Raw genomic sequence first — 13,433 nt, 5'->3', positions numbered from 1 at the left:
ATTTGACAAAAACATCAAAAGCCTTAGAATGTTTACAACATTTGACAGTAATTTTATGTCTAGAAAGTTTCCCTGAGGAAATAATTTATTCCAAGAACACGCATAAAGATGTAGCTATGAGAACAGTGCAACCCAAATTGAGAAATTGAGACGCCAAATTGAGAAAACCCACTTTAAAGGAAAACTTCTTACAGATCCCGCAATGTTAACCTAAATCACTTTTACTGTTACTTAAATGTGTGAAAATATGAAATTACATGGTAACTCTTTATGATTACAGTTCTTATACAACCCAAAGAAATTTAAAACAAATCTACAAATTAAATACAATATTTACAAACAAATATAATTCAAATCAACAGCATAATTTACAGTGACTGACGGTATTTATCTGAAGCTTGATTACTGTTGCTATGTGAATATGGTATCAACTTCTTGGGGTTTTTTTGAGTTTCATGTATCCATGCTACCACTGTGTGATGACTCAGTCCTGCCACCACTTTTCTTTATTTTAACTTCCATTTGTCCTGCACACTAGGAAGTCTTTTGGTTTCATTGGGTGGTACCAAGTACACAAGCATCTGCTTAAGCCGACCTCTGCCCTTTCTCCTCAGTCCATGACAATGAACATGACACACGATGGCTCTGCACACTCTGAATACAGATGCAAACTCAGGCACTGAAATTGTCACAAGGTAATTATTTAGAATGGAGGATCTAGAATTCGCTTTCCCAGAAACATAATATTTAAAAGTTCTCTTAGAGAAACCTGACACAGTGAAAGGCAAAATAATAGTGACTAATGGTGAAAAACTGGAAATAACTTAAACGCCCATTAAAATGGTTAAGTAATTTAGGGACAATAGCACAGAATATGATGGGATCATGGAAAATATGATGAGAAATATGGCTTCACCAGAATGTTCATAATACACTGCTTTAAAAAAGCAGGTTGCAATGTTTCATATAAGTATATATATATAGTTATATACATATATACATATACACACATATACAGAGAGAGAAAGAGAGAAAGAGATTTATTTAGAAAAGAGATTGAAAGCATACATAGCAAAAGGTTAACACTGACATGGTATTGTAAGTGGTTTCCGTTTTCTTCTGTGTGGTTTCAATATTTTACAAACTTTCTATAATGAATACATATTAGCATTATAATCAGATGAAAATGTTAATTTTTTAAAAGAATTCTTACACAAAGCATCTGACACAAAACTATTGGACTTAGTAGCTTAGAGACAAGTCATATTTAGTAAGACAACGTCCAAGTTCTTATGGTTTGACGTACACCCAGAAAAAAAGTGAGAAACGCTTGGTGCAACTCACCCCTCGTGGTAAGATGCAGCACAGTGACATCTTCCTGACAGTGAGGCAGAATGTTCATCTTCCCACCTCCAAGGAGCTAACAGTATTATTATTAATTCTTGACATGCTATACAATCTCCCTGAGAACAATGGAATTTGCAATGAGACATGATTCTTTGAAACTGTTTATTTTTGGGGGGGATAAGGCACAGATTTTACATAAACACTCTCTACTTACACAGCCACTGTTCATCATTTAATTATATAGTTAATGCCAAGGATTACAATAGCAAGTGCACAAAGATGTAATTATGGGATAAGTACTTGGTAATTTCTATTCTCTAAAGTGAAGATTGAATGTTAATTAGCTTTAAGCATATTACAGTAGGTGCAATTATCAGGTAATCTTTGGGAATGTGTACTTTTGGGATCAGCATTTATTAAGGAAATCCCATGCGGTTACTGAGGAATGTCATAAAAAGCTGCAGATTGTTGTGCACTGATGAAAAGAAAGAATAATTAGAGAAGTTCATTCCGCTGCCACCTTATTGGTATTACTATATTCCCGTTGCTTCCCTGTAATTCTGTCCCTCTAAGTGTTCAATTATTCAATATTCCCAGCTACCTGGGAAATTTGGAAAAGCTGTACATGTGATGCCTGTCTAAGTACAAAATGCCTGAAGAAGCCAAGTCCATCAAACAGAAGCTCTCTTCAGCAGTTTTTGCACTGAAATATGAAACCGTAATGAAGTGTCCAGGTGGCGAAATTTTTTGCTCCAGCAGCTGCAGCACCGAGTCAGGAATTCAAAAGCAGAAGCCCAACAGATTAACGACTCCCCATAATATTATCTCTGTAACAAGCAATTTGTTCTCAGTGATAATTAGATATTTAGAGAAAGACATAATTAGGAAGAAGCAGCTTCATGCTTCTTGTTGCTGTTTTTGTTTGCTGAGAACCTCCTGACAGCCAAAGGATCCGTAAGGGAGTGATACAGTTCTGGTGCTGGAATCTGCCGTAGCTGGCCGTGCTGGGAAACCGTTCTGCACGGTGAAATAAAACCATTCTAACTGCAAACCTTTCTACAGTTAATTGGTGTGTCACAGCTCCCATGCTTGAAAATAGGCCAGAATTCTGTTTATAAGTGCTTCATAAGCATGGATTACCAAGAGAAATACTGGACCAGATATAAAGAGAAATGAGATAAAAATACAATTTCAAGTCCATTTCGGAATGATGATGGCTGACACAGCCACGTGAAGGTAAGGTCCAGACGGAAACTGCTATTTCCTTTTGCCTTTTTATGACTGCTGGGTCCCTTTTCCCTCGGCTCTCGTCCTGTCTGCTACCAGAGCCCATAGCTAAATGCAGACTGTCTCCCCTGGAATTCTATTCACAGACTCAACCACCAGGTTTCTGCCTATGAGCAGCGTGAGCATCAGCTACTGAAAAATGTCATTTTCCATGTCGACCTCAGATGCCCCGCCAGAGGCTGAAAGTAACGAGCACAAAAAGACTGCATCTACATTCAGATCCAGACCCTTCCTGAAGGGGTCAGAGATCCTCACCCCGACACAAAGCCCAGACTTAGTCAGAACATTCCTTCCCCAAAGTCATAGTTCTCTCTGTACCAAAACCCCAGAAGATGCTCTTGCTCTCTGCTCGCCAAAGGTAACCGCTAAACCGACTCCTATCGCCACTGATTAACTGTCATTTAAAAAAAGAGCCTGAGATAAATGAAATCACACAGTACAAACCCTTTTGCGGCTGGCTTCTTTTGCTCAGTCCTACGTGAGACTCGTCTGCAGTGCTGCGTGCAGCCACAGTGTATTTCAACGCTCTCTGCTAGTTCCATGTATGTAGACATGCCCTTCATGTATCCACTCTACTGCTGATGGCTGTTTGACTTGCTTCCGGCTTTTAGCTATTTCAGTGTTGCTGCTATGAACGTTCCAGTTCAAGTTCTTTTATATACGTATATACCTATTTCTGTTGGGCTTATACAATTTCCCTGTTGACTCCTAACAGCTGTAATTCAGTCCTTCATAACACAGAGTTTTCTTGAGAAATAGGTCTGAGATGGCGTGAGAAGTATGGAAAGAAATGGCATCTATTTTCCTACTGGGGCTTGTGGACTGGATGTGAGTCCCTTGGGCAGGGTGTGTAAAGGTTTGGATGGGTATGAAGAAGGTGCCCAGGAGCCAGATGGTACACACCCACTACCCACCGTCCTGCGCAGAACTGAACCAAGGTCTGGTGCCTTAGAAAGTAGGAACTTGGGATTATCAAGAGGCTGCAGGCTTGGACGGCTACTGGCATCTGTTCCCCTGAGAGGCCAAGGGAGTGGGAGGCATCTGAAGGCTTTATGGACAGGGGACATGGACAAGGGACAGCTGGAGCCAGAGGGTCCAAACAGAGCAGAAGTCACTTGGTAACTGTGGTTCATTCCTTTGGAGGCTTCCAGAAATAACGAGTAGCCCTTTGGGAGGCAGAGAGCGTGAGAGGCTCGCTGTCTGGCAAAGGCTGAAGTATTTGCAGACATCTGGCTAATTAGAAAACCAGCCAACACACAAAGTGGTTAAGCTACAGCCGCAAGATGAGCAAACACCCGAGAGCCAGGAAGGAAGAGATGTCGTTCCGGTCCCCACGCTGCTTCTCACACTTCAGCTCACACCCCTCCCTCCCTCCCTCCCTCCCCCTGGACTTTCTCTCTACCTTCTCCGTTACAAAACCACGGAAAACAGTTTTAACATTGCCTAGAAAGAGTCTGGAAGGCCTCTCAGTGTAACCCTAGGGAATGACAGGATTTTTCCAGGTGACAAAATGCCTTCAGAGGCTGAAGTATCCCTGGTGAAGGAACAGATGTATGAACACACAGGGGGTCTTCGGGAAACCATGAATAGTTCAATCTGATTAGAAAGCAGAATGTGGGTGTCAGAGCCAGAGTGGTGCTTTTAAGGCCACTTATCTAGGCAGTCCAGTAAAAACTGCCCCAGCAGCCCTGGGCGGGTGAATCTGGCCACTGGTTTTCTCCCCACACTCCCCACCCATTCAGTCGTCCGGGCGCCCCGTGGGCACCGCAGTGCACATGCTCACTTGCTCTATTTGTGCCCAGCAGCCTGGTGGTGCTGGTCTCAGTCTGCCGGTGCTGGAGGTGCGGCCTGAGCGTGAAAATGGGGCTGAGAATACAAAGGAGGGCTGCCGTGCTGAGGGAGGGGAGTTTTCCTTGTTAGAAAGGTCAGCCCTCAAGGATCTTTGAGAGAATAGGCTGACTGTGTTTGAGGACCTGGCCTCCTGTGTGGAAGATGGGCTGGGGAGGGGAGAGTGAAGTAGGGGAGCCACTTAGAGGCCCTGGGGCAACTGGCAGTCCCGTGCGAGGCAGCGAAAAGGCACACGGGATGTGGAGTCAGGCAGACTCATTCGGGGTCAAAATACTTAAATTGTCTAAGCAACAGTTTCCACATTTATAAAACAGACATGATGGATGAGAAAGATAAGCTATTGAGAGTAAAACAGAGATGCGGTTCCTGGCTTTTGGAACTATAGAAACAGGTGGGATCGGCACCAGTGCTCGACTGCAGGCGGAGGTAGGGGGACGAGTCAAAACTGATTTTCATATTTTGGTTAGGCAGCAAGAGAGAATTCAGCGAGATAAGGAGCGGTGGGCAGAAGCTATTGAGTTCGTTAAGGCCTCGGTGCATCAGACTGCAGGGACATTTCCCTCCAGGCAGGATCGGAAGCAGCCCTCGGGGCGCTCTGAATGGCTTGCGAGCTCACACGCTGGGTGCCGGGCCATTTGCTCAAAGGCAACACGTGAGCTAGTGGTGGCCCAGGCAGTACAAGACTCCCGTCTGTAATTGAGATGGAAGCAGCGTGGGCAGCCTGGCCCCTGGAGGGAGAACTCAGAGATGGGAAGGCCCCAGCTCACACCGGCCAGTCATTGCCCGGAGCACAGAACTGAGGCAGCCCTTAGGAGAGGGAGCCTGCTGCCCCTGACGGGCCAGGCTCTGAGGACGCGGGTACCAGTGCAGCTCCACAAACACACGGGCACCCCCCGTCCCCGGAACCCTGAGTGATTTTCACTCTCGGGGAATCGTGTGATTCAGAGGCTTAGAATAGATCAGAGTGGGACGGGGCCTCACAAGCACCTATCCAAAGCTTGTTCACTTTGGTTTCTCAACGAGAAAAAAAAAAAAAGTTATTGTCATTCACTCTTTCCCCCACCTCTTCTAAAGCAGCCCTTCCACCCTCATTCGCTATGTGTACAGTAAATACTTAAGCGCACAAAGGGCTTAACCAGACAGAAGAGTCAGGATGAAAACTCAATACCAGTTAGGCAAATGATGGGGACACAGCCGGTCTAGGTGTTTTTTTTTTTTTTTAATTACATCCTTCCAGGCCCTTTCAGTTCCACTTTCTAATCATCACAGGTCTTCTTCTCCAGCCAGAGCCTGGGATTCCCTCGCTTTTCTCCTAAGTTCACCCTTTCCCATGGCCAGGCTCAGGTTGACCCCCCTGTCTCAGATCCCTGGGTCCTTCAAAAAGTGAGCTTTTCAGTCTGAGCTACAGATCTACGCCCTGGGCTGGCAGCATGTGCCAGTCTAGGTAAAGCACTCTACTCAAGGGCTGGTGCAAGACAACTTCCTCTTGAAATAATTCTGGTTCCCGGCCCAGCATATAAGATGCTTCCTGTCTGAGGCAATCTTTGCCTCATTTCCAGATGCTTTTTGGCATCAACTTTGCTGCGTCGGCTTTTACCATCTGTTGGATTTTGATTTCTAGCTTCTGAAAATTTTCCTGGCTCCTGAATTCAGCTTTTACTGCTCCACTGTGACCCTAGGCTTCTTTTACTGTCCTTTCATCTACTTCCCATCCATCCCCCACAGCTCCTTCTTGGCTCTGATTTGCTGGTGCCCACGAGCGAGTGCAACCTCAATTGCAGGTTGAAAATGCTTTCCTTGCAGCCATAATTTGAATTTCCTTGCAGCTGCTTGAACCACAACTGGACCAGAACCCCCCATAATTTCTTTAAAAGAAAAACTCATGGTGATTATTATTTATTCATAATTTATCCACCATCTATTTCTTAAAGATAATTTAAAGCAGCTAAGTGACTATCATTTTTACTTTCAGTTTTAATCATCATAGCCAGGATCTTTCCCAGTCAACCCTGTCCTCGATTCCTTTCAAAGTTCCTAGTTTCTTTCCTAACAATTCCCTTTACCTTGTTAACCAGCCTCATGGAGTTCACATCCACCTTCTGACTCTTGAAGACATCTGCCCTCCACCTACAAACCTGCAGATGCTCTTCTAGCACTGTGGCCACACAGCACTGTGCATATTTCAAGTGAATTGTGCAAATTTTGTTTACTGTTCGTATCTACTAGGATTTTAATATTTTCAAGTCATGCTTTTCTTCCCAAAATCCAAATAAAATCATCTCATCCAGGTACTATCACAGGAGAAACAGTTGGACATCAGTGTACCTTACTGACTTGTCACTAACCTATTCCTGATCCAGCTGTTTACAGGAACAGGGACTCTCTGGATCTGGCCCATCTACACTGCCATATTCTGGAGGAAGAGGTAAGGGGAGGTTTCAGTAACTCCCTACTGACATTCTTGAGTGAGCAAATCTACCAGCTTTCCCATGTGATTTCCTGAACAGTCTCCTTGGATCGGGACAGACTCAGGGATGTCTGTCTGAGTCTACACAGGGATGTCTGAGCCCACCCATGCAGCTTCATTTCCAGCCGTGTGTATTGGCTACAGATCTTTTTTGCAGGCTACATTCTGAAAAGGAGTGATCTCTCCATTCACATGAATAGCAAATAAAATAACTGCCATTCCGCCGCAAGTGAAGTACAATGCACGTCGCATCTTAGCTTCAATCAGATAGATGCCTTCTTCTCAATTTTGTTCTCAGGCTTCTAAGGAAGCCGGAAAAGTATCCTATGGTAATAGCAGCTCAAAGCAGCTCCATTACAATCTACCAGTTACTCATTTTAGTTTGCAATTGCTTATAAAGCACAAAAGTTGTATGGTTGTTGGCTGGGATCCATAAGGCAGAAAATTTACTGCACTATGCTTCTAATTGTCTACTATTCCTTTTAAAGGGAAAATCATTCTAGATAAATTGTTTAGCTGAAATGCTAGAAATGTTTTAACAGAAAAAAATGTTTCCTTTCCTGGAACTGTCAGAACACGTCTCTAATTAAAACATGGTAGGCTTATAGCTGAGAGAATACTCAGAGAGCAAGAGGTTAGAATTCAGTTTACCAGCCACTTAAAGACACAAAATACATAAAGATGTTTTAAAATTAGTCTTTAATATACACTATCTTAGCAATTAAGTATGCTGATCACTGTCAAATCTCTGTAATTATACAGTAATCATTCATTCATCAAATCTTAATCAAGCACACACTGAATCCTACGTCTAAGTGAGTAAATTTACATGCTAATCCCTTCGCCCTCCCCTGATCTGGGGATTTCGTTTCAGAGAGCCTCAGCAGTACGGAACACAGTTACAAGTCGAGAAAAAGACGGAAGGGACTCAGACAAGGTCCTGAGCAGCAAAGACGATGTCAGTTACAAAGTTCATGCATTTTACTGTGTGTGTAGATGTTTTCACATTATTATCCAAATAAATATGAACCTACAGAATAGAAAAAGAATTGATGACATGTGAAGAAAGAGCGTATTTGTCTGTCAGGCACGGAATTAAACATGTTACAGGCATTATCTCTTTCGAGCCTTTCGTTCTTCCTCAGAGATAGGCAGGATTATGCCCATTTTACAGAATAAAAAAATGAAAGCTGAGAAAGACTAAGTGTCTTCCTAGGATAAAACACCCAGGAAGTGGTCCACATGCATCTGACTGCGAATCTAACATTCTGACCATTAAGCCACACTGCTTTTTCCATGTAGCCGGTGCCTACAGGTTCTGGGCAGGATAACAATGGGGACCCCCTCAGTGGTAGGTCACCAACTTATGTTTACATTGGTTCCATTTTCACTTTGTATCCAATTTTCTCAGTATTTGGTTTCCTAATTTGCCTGTCAATGTCCCTGTGACTGAATGTTGCCTTAAACCAAGCTCTCGTCTTTAATGGTTGGGTTGACTCGGGGATTAAGCTCTCTGCAAATGAACTCAGGTCTCCTGATGACCAGATCTCGGCCCCTGCTGCCACTGCTTTGGAATGCCAACAGCCGGCCCTCTGGCCCCCTGCAAATTATTGGCTTCCCTTGTGCCCTGAATCTCATCTGGCCTTTGCCTGGCTAATTTCTGGTTACCCTTCAAAGTTTCCACTGCAGTGTCATTTACTCAGGGAGGCCATTCTGACTGTCAAATCGAAATGAGGAACTCTTTCATACCACTCTGCATTTCCCTTCACCGCAATGACCACAATTTGTAATCAGATGCGTATTTGTATTTGTTTGATGCCTGTCTCCCACACCAGACAGTAAACTCTATGAGGGCAGGAACCACTCTTGTTTCGTTCACCCTAAGCTGACATTTAGTAGGTGCTCAATGTACATAAATGGAACAGTGTATGCAAAGCCCTTAGCACACTAAGGTGATCAACAGACTTTAGGATATTATTTCACGAATGAATAAATTCTTCTTAGATCCTTGGATCTTCAACCTCATTCTATGTTCCATTTTGTCTCAGAGGCTAATATTTTGGTTTAAAGGGATACCTTTCAGAGTCCCTTTCCTGGCTAGTCTTAGAAAAATCAATCCTGAACTTTCCCTTCCGTCAGTCCCCAGGGATATCTAACCCTAAACTGCTTTCTGACTGGCCGCCCTCCTCCCTAAACTGGGTAATGACATTAAGTTTCAATTGTCAGAGCGTTTTATTTATATAGATTACCTAATTTTTAATGATGCCTTGCTTACTAAGCTCTTTAGAGTAATTCCAACAGTGTAACAATTTTATTCAGCTGGAAAAGAGCTCTCAAATCAACTTATATTAAGAACTTTGCTGTTAGCATAAAAATATCTTTAATGAGTTCACTGGTAGAGTCATATAATGCTGAGACGCACAGAAGAATAAATGATTTATTAGTCAATTGAATTCAATTTTGTCACCAAATCCTATCAATTCCTATTTTGAAATAACTTTCAAATTCATCAGATACTCTCCTTTCCTATCACCATCTGGATCCTTACTTGCTTGGATTACTGTCATTTTTTCCTAACTGATGGTCAGTCTTGTACAATTGTGTTCTGCAGCAAAGCTAATTTTCTTAAAACTCTGTGCTTTTAGGCCATTCCCTGCTCAACAACCCCATCACGGTTTCCCAGTTCCTACCAGGTCAAATTCAAGTGCGTCCTGGGAGTGAGGGTCTTCCTGCCGTCTTCTCTCTGCCTTGGTAACTCCCCGTTTACAAGTCACTCTGACATCTGACTCTTCCTTTCTCATGAGTCTCTTGGCTTAAATTCAATTCTTCCATACTGTTTGCCCACATCCTTCCCCTCACTTGAAAATCTCACGGTCTACTGATCCCATTTCACTTTCCATGCATTAGTCTGCTGGGGCTGCTATCACAGCACATCACAGGCCGAGCGTCTTAAACAACAGAACACAGTTCTGGAATCTGTAATCCAAGGTCAAGGTGTGGGCAAGTTCGGCTTCTCCTGATGTCTCTCTCCTTGGTTGGCAGGTGGCCACCTTCTCTCTGTGTATTCACAGGGCCTTTTCTCCCTGTGCTCCTGTTCTTTTTCTTTCTTGAAGCCTTTCCTTCTGAGACATGACAGGAAAATCTCACAGGTCCACATGGAAAAGTCATACATGATCGCAGGTGACGGTGAAGACCATCTAATCAGGAAGCTTTTACTCCTGTCAGCCAATGCTGAGGCTGCAGCTCTGAGTCTGACACGCTGCAGAGCTGAGAGGAATGGAAATTACCTGTGGTAATTCCTTTCTCTTCTTATAAGGACCCCAGTCCTGTACAATTTGGGCCCCACCCTCTGACTTCATCTAACCCTAAGTACCTCTTGGTACTTTAAAGCAGTCACACTGTGGGGTTAGAACTGCAGTATATGAATTTCGGGGAACACAATTCAGTCCACAACAGGTAGTAAGTGCTTTTTCCTTCTCATTTTTATCTTTGGTAGGAATGTAAAGTTTCATACATTTAATGTCTGAGGAGATTAAAGTCTCCTTCAGAAAAGTAATTATCTAAATTTTCTTTTCTATTCCTAAAGTGTGTGCATAATTCACATGCATTTCTTTCTTCAACAGTGCCTGGTACTTGAGAAACAGACCCTCAAGAAACACCTATAAAGGTAAACAACTTCCTTCCCCAAGTTAGAAAGGGAGGGCCACCTAAAATAAGGCGGGGACCTGATTCCAGTGAGTGATGCTCTCGGTTCCGATTGGGACTGCTCAGTGTGAGAATGGGAACTTCAGCTGAGAGGAGGGCAGTGAGGGAGGTAATATTGAAGCTGCAGGAACTCAGCCCAGCAAGTACAAGGCCCCTCTGCTCTTGACTCTGCATCCCAAAGAAGCCATGGGGTGCAGCCAAGCTGTGGAGGTGGACGTCACTTGCAGGCAGAAAAGGTAAGCGGATCTTGTCCAGCAGGATGTCAGAGAGACAGCAACCACCTCTGCCCCCAAGTTAAGAAGCAAGGAGAGCTGTGCAGGAAGTAGGGGATGGGAAAGACGAAAGAGAGGAGACTGTGGCACTAACTCTGGGCATTACTGTGCCGCCTCATCCTTGTTCTACAGACCTACAGCCCCCAGCAATTCCCACTCCATCTTCAGAGCCTTGCTTTCAACCATTCCCACGGTTATCTGTATCTGGGTTAATATCCTTACCTGAGCAATCAATGGAATTACTGAAAACATTCTTAAAGAATTCTCAATATATCTCCTCAAAAAACCAAAAATAGAACTACCACATGATCCAGCAATTCCACTCCTTGGCATGTATCCAGAGAAAATGAAGACACTTATTCAAAAAGATACATGCACCCCAATATTCAAAGCAGCATTATTTACAGTAGCCAAGATATGGAAACAACCTGAGCATATGTCAACAGGTGAACGGACAAAGAAGATGTGGTATGTATGTGTGTATATATATGTGTGTGCACAAACACACACAGACACAATAGAATACAACTCAGCCGTACAAAGAATGAAATTTTATCATTTGCAACAATATAGATGGACCTGGAGGGTATTATGCTTAGTGAAATAAGTCAGAGAAAGACAAATAGGATAGCATATGTTATCTCTTATATGAGGAATCTAAAGAATTAAACAAACAACTGGCTAGAACAAAACAGAAGCAGACTCACAGATATAGGGACCAAACTAGTGGTTACCGATGGGGAGAGGGAAAGGGGAGGGGCAAAGTAGGAGTAGGGGATTAAGAGTCACAAACTACTATAAATAAAATAAATATGCTCTAAGGATATATTGTACAGCACAGGGAATATAGCCAATATTTTATAATAGCTTTAAATGAATATAATCTAAAAAATTTTGAATCACTATGCTATACACCTGAAACTAACATAATTTAAATCAACTATATCTCAGTTTAAAAAAAATACACACAAAAAAGAATTCTCAATGTCATTTTTTCCTAACCGCACACTAAAATTAAGTTATTAAGTAAGATGTTGTGAAATAGTCCACAGGTGTTCTTGGAAATAGTCTTTGAATGAAATGAATGAAAACTTCCAGTTTATTTTCCTCCATCATTTTGATTGAAAGTAATTGTTACCTAATAGACAATCAATAGAGTAGATCCCAGGAGAAACTTCGGAGCAACAAAGTGTCTTCTCCTGCTGGCTCCAAGGGCCCTGGCTCCTCCCTTTCTCCTACCAGAGACCGCCTTAAGGCATAGAACTTCAGACCTGAGCAAGTTGGGGGGAAGTATTTTAGGAATGGACTTAGAGTGGTGAAGAGAGAAAGGCCACAGCTCTTCGAATCATAACATCTGCAACTTCTCACCCTGAACAGGAGCTTGTCCAGATTCACCTTTGGGATGAATTTAGTAGGATATGAAATACACCCAGAAGACTCTCTTCTGCCTCATGTTTGCATCTCTGGTGTCCAGCTCCTGGCTCCTGGCCATCCCTGCCGTGGCAGCGGCTCTCTCTCATGGTGGCATGTCTAGTGCCTTATAAAAATCGCTCCTCTGCTGACAGCACAGACGGAGCTGCAGGAAGGTCACGGAGAAGCAAACAGGTAGACAGACAAAGGGGTATCTTCCCGAAGCCATATCCGGGTGTAGGTCTCAACTGATGACACTCAGCTGTTCCACAGCTCTTGTCTCCCATCTCAGGGTACTTATCTTACAACGAGGAAAACAGTGAAAGGACGTTGCAAAACACAATCGGAAGGATCTCCTGAAATGGCCAATAAATAGCGTGTACGGCCTGATTTTAAGGAAGAGCAGTTACGCTGTAATTGTTGAAGATTCCCAGAAAAATCTCAGCTTCCCAGAATTCTGGCCTGATTTGCATAAACAAATCAAGAAAATGTTTTACTCGCGGATTCTTCATTATTTCTCTGACAAACGCTAGGAAAATTGGCAAACCGAAGCATCTGCCTGATTTGCAGTTGCTCTTTCTCCGGAGCTCCTGCAGTCAGGATATAACAGGATCTCCAGGAAAAGGCAAATATTCACTTTATTTCAATTAGTTTTCCCCGCACAGTCCACTGCCTCTTCAGCCAGCTCAGAAAACATGACTTTTAATACCGCTTAAGCTGCTTGACTTGTGAGATAAGCCCCGAACTCCTACCCAGTCGTCCCCCAGGAAGATTGGGTCTTTTGTGTCTTATCAGTTTACCTGCCGGTATTTATTTAACACCATTTATGATGAGCTCTCACTTTTTTTTTTGTCCATTTGAATTCTGACTTAATATTAATTTATCTTTATCTTCTGATTAACACAATTCTGCCTTTGTAACCTAGAGTCAAATTCTGCTTTGAGGTGGTTCGTCTAAATACAAACCTCGGAACTGAAAGGTACCCACTTCTGAATAGGACTCTTAAGCTGGCAGAGTCCCTGTTAGGCTGTTGAACTTTTAACAAGAGAAAGCTCTGATGTCTTTCTGTCAACAGTTTCCTGAACCACAAATTGCTC

General features: G+C 43.1%; 1 protein-coding gene across 3 annotated transcripts in view; it reads right to left on the bottom strand.

Annotated features, from left to right (window-relative positions):
* Positions 1–13,433, bottom strand: part of ATRNL1 (attractin like 1) — a 626,998-nt gene that overhangs the window by 56,559 nt on the left and 557,006 nt on the right. The gene's annotated exons all lie outside the window — the stretch shown is intronic.

Source organism: Vicugna pacos, chromosome 11 (genome assembly GCF_048564905.1).
Source record: "Vicugna pacos chromosome 11, VicPac4, whole genome shotgun sequence".
NCBI classification, from domain to species: domain Eukaryota; kingdom Metazoa; phylum Chordata; class Mammalia; order Artiodactyla; family Camelidae; genus Vicugna; species Vicugna pacos.
Note: the sequence above shows the minus strand (reverse complement) of the source record. Positions and strands in the feature narration are given on the sequence as shown.